This window comes from Orcinus orca, chromosome 4 (genome assembly GCF_937001465.1).
Source record: "Orcinus orca chromosome 4, mOrcOrc1.1, whole genome shotgun sequence".
NCBI lineage: Eukaryota > Metazoa > Chordata > Mammalia > Artiodactyla > Delphinidae > Orcinus > Orcinus orca.
In genome coordinates this window covers 19,209,665-19,213,902 of record NC_064562.1, presented here as the reverse complement: position 1 = coordinate 19,213,902, position 4,238 = coordinate 19,209,665, and the positions used below count along the sequence as shown (strand labels likewise).

At 39.8% G+C, this 4,238-nt stretch overlaps 1 pseudogene; it reads left to right on the top strand.

The window, feature by feature from the left end:
• The first annotated feature begins 2,039 nt into the window (after positions 1–2,039).
• LOC101283621 (riboflavin kinase-like) lies at positions 2,040–3,763 on the top strand (annotated as a pseudogene).
• The last annotated feature ends 475 nt before the right edge of the window (positions 3,764–4,238 follow it).

Below are 4,238 nucleotides of genomic sequence, written 5' to 3'. Positions count from 1 at the left end.
TCATCTATATATATATTTTTTCTTTCTAACATATCTGTTTGTTTCCTAGTCTAATTTTATTTTTTACTTTGTTATCGTTCTCCTCTTTTTTATTTTTTTTGCCACCCTGTGCAGCTTGCGGGATCTTGGTTCACGAGCCGGGGGTCGGCTGAAGCTCCTGTGGTGGGAGCTCCGAGTCCGAACCACTGGACTAACAGAGAACCTCAGACTCCTGGAAATATTCATCAGAGTGAGGTCTCCCGGAGGTCCTCATCTCAGCACCAAGACCCAGCTCTACCCAACAGCCTACAAACTCCAGTGCTGGAAGCCTCAGGCCAAACAACCAGTGAGACAGGAACACAATTTTACTCATAAAAAAAAAAAAAATGAGATGACAAAAAACTATGTCACAGATGAAGGAGCAAGGTAAAAACCTACAAGACCAAATAAATGAAGAAGAAATAGGCAATCTACCTGAAAAAGAATTCAGAGTAATGATAGTAAAGGTGATCCAGAATCTTGAAAATAGAATGGAGGCACGGATTGAGAAAATACAAGAAATGTTTAACAAAGATCTAGAAGAACTAAAGAACAAACAAGCGGAGATGAACAACACAATAACTGAAATGAAAAATACACTAGATGGGATCAATAACAGAAGAACTGGGGCAGAAGAACGAATAAGTGACCTGGAAGACAAAATGGTGGAAATAACTACTGCAGAGCAGAATAAAGAAAAAAGAATGAAAAGAATTAAGGACAGTCTCAGAGACCTCTGGGACAACACTAAATGCACCAACTTTTGAATTATAGGGGCCCCAGAAGAAGAAGAGAAAAAGAATAAAATATTTGAAGAGATTATAGTCGAAAACTTCCCTAACATGGGAAAGGAAATAGTCAATCAAGTCCAGGAAGCACAGAGAGTCCCATACAGGATAAATCCTAGGAGAAACACACCAAGACACATATTAATCAAACTAACAAAAATTAAATTCAAAGAAAAAGTATAAAAAGCAGCAAGGGAAAAGCAGCAAATAACATACAAAGGAATCCCCATGAGGTTATCAGCTGATTTTTCAGCAGAAACTCTACAAGCCAGAAGAGAGTGGCAGGGTATACTTAAAGTGATGAAAGAGAAAAACCTACAACCAAGATTACTCTGCCCAGCAAGGATCTCATTCAGATTCCACGGAGATATCAAAAGCTTTTCAAACAAGCAAAAGCTAAGAGAATTCAGCACCACCAAACCAGCTTTACAACAAATGCTAAAGGAACTTCTCTAGGCAGGAAACATGAGAGAAGAAAAAAGACCCACAAAAACAAACCCAAAACAATTAAGAAAATGGTAATAGGAACATATATATTGGTAATAACCTTGAGTATAAATGGATTAAATGCCCCAACCAGAAGACAAAGACTGGCTGAATGGATACAAAAACAAGACCCCTTTATGTGCTGTCTACAAGAGACCCACTTCAGACCTAGGGACACATGCAGACTGAAACTGAAGGGCTGGAAAAAGATATTACATGCAAATGGAAATCAAATGAAAGCTGGAATAACAATTCTCATATCAGATAAAATAGACTTTAAAGACTGTTACCAGAGATAAGGAAGGACACTACATAATGATCAAGGGATCAATCCAAGAAGAAGATATAACAATTATAAATGTTTATGTACCCAACATAGGAGCACCTCAATACATAAGGCAAATCCTAACAGCCATGAAAGGGGAAATCAACAGTAACACAAAAATAGTAGGGGACTTTAATCCCCCTTACATCAGTAGACAGATCATCCAAACAGAAAATAAATGAGGAAACACAAGGTTTAAATGACACAATAGACCAGGGAGATTTAATTGATATTTATAGAATATTCCACCTGAAAGTGGCAGAATACACTTTCTTCTCAACTGCACATGGAACATTCTCCAGGGTAGATCACATCTTGGGTCACAAATCAAACCTTGGGAAATTTAAGAAAATTGAAATCGTATGAAACATCTTTTCTGACCACAATGCTATGAGATTGGAAATCAATTACAGGGAAAAAAAACGGTAAAAACCACAAATACATGGAGGCTAAACAGTGCACTACTAAATAACCAAGAGATCACTGAAGAAATCAAAGAAGAAATTTAAAAATACATAGAAACACACACTTCCTCGGTCGCCGGCGTTCAGGAGCCCAGACGCAGCATCTGAGTCACCCGGCACCTTCTGTTCGGTCACGCGTGAGGGTCTCGCCATGGTGTGTCGTCTGTGCCGCTAGGCCCGTTGTATGCCCGTGCACTCGCCCAGCCAGCCGGCTGGCCTGCGGAGCTCCCACCCATGTCCCCCGGCTGGTCCAGGGGGTCCAGGCACCGCCTCAACAGCGGCTCCGCGGGACGCGCAGACTGGACCACAGCCTGCACCCCTAGCTGACGGCGTCATGAGGCACCTGCCGTACTTCCGCCGCAGCCAGGTGGTGCGGGGCTTCGGTCGCGGCTCCAAGTAGCTGGGCATCCCTACAGCTAACTTTCCTGAACAAGTAGTAGATAATCTTCCAGCTGACGTATCCACTGGCATATATTATGGTTGGGCCAGTGTTGGAAGTGGAGACGTCCATAAGATGGTGGTGAGCATAGGATGGAACCCAAACTACAAGAATACAAAAGAGTCCATGGAAACTCACATCATGCATACTTTCAAAGAGGACTTCTACGGGGAAGTTCTCAACGTGGCCATCGCCGGCTACCTCAGACCAGAAAAGAACTTTTGATTCTTCAGAGTCACTTATTTCAGCAATTCAAGGTGATATTGAGGAAGCTAAGAAATGACTAGATTTACCAGAACATTTGAAACTCAAAGAAGACAATTTCTTCCAGGTTCCTAAAAGCAAAATAATGATTGGCCACTGATGGAAAAGCATCGTATTTATTCATTCACTGTTTTCTAATATTTTACTGCTTATAACTCTACAGTCTCATCTTGGTTATACTTTAAAAATCAAACATTTTCCTACATTAAACTGTGAATTAATGTGAATTAAACAGTACAATGTAGTTACCATATTATGTTCCAACTGTTCAATTAAACCCATCATGTTACAGTACTAAAAAGGTTCATTTTAAAAATCAAGATTCTTTTTTATGTAATATGTTAATTAAAATGTACCATTAGAAAGGTCTTAAGTGTTTTATAATGGAAATGAAATATATATAAATATGGGTAACAGGCAAGTCACTAGTTTGAGATGAGAACTGTAATTCTCATGGTAAAATTCTAGCATGCATGTACCTGTATAGCATGCTCTGATAATCAGAAGGCTTATAAAAGTAACTACATTAAGCAGAGGTTTGACAGTTTATTACAAACCTAAGGGGAAAAATCCAGACTTCATATTTTTGATATTTTGTGCATTCATATATTATTATAGACATGAAGACTTGTGAAATTTCATTTTAGTTGGTCATTTCCTTTAAGGGCTCAAATCATTGTACTGTGTTCCATCTTTGTTACAGCTGCCTCAGTTCTAATTGGTCTAGACTCTCTCCCTATTATTTTTTTGTTTTTCTTCTTTTTTTTTTTTTTTTTTTTTGCGGTACGCGGGCCTCTCACTGCTGTGGCCTCTCCCGTTGCGGGGCACAGGCTCCGGACGCACAGGCTCAGCGGCCACGGCTCACGGGCCCAGCTGCTCCGCGGCATGTGGGATCCTCCCGGACCAGGACACGAACCCACGTCCCCTGCATCGGCAGGCGGACTCTCAACCACTGCGCCACCAGGGAAGCCCCTGTTTTTCTTTTAAAACAGTAAAATAAGTGCTTTTTGAATCTCTAGCTCTCATTTATGTGTTGTATAACACTTCTCTCTTTCTAAGAGTAGATATTCTTCAACATTTTTCTTAACCTTTGTTTTCTGTAAACAACTGTCAGTGTCAGTTCTTCCATTTAGAATATCCAACTCTACATTTACAAAATGTAGAGTTTCATCTGCGTCTGTATCTGCCATCCCATTCCTTCACTATATGAACAGTGATTAAGCACATATCTCTTGCATTTTAGAAAAAACACCCAAAAGTTCATCTGTAGGTTTTCTCCAAGTTTAAACGAACACCTAGCATTTCATTTACATATACCAGTTTCTTAAACAACACAAAATACTTGTTTCCCCCCCAGGGAAACTATTTTAAGAGCCAGCTAAACTATGAAATACAAGGTTATTTGTTTTTAATGTGATTATATGTTCCTGAGCAAATGCAAACTGTTGTAGTTG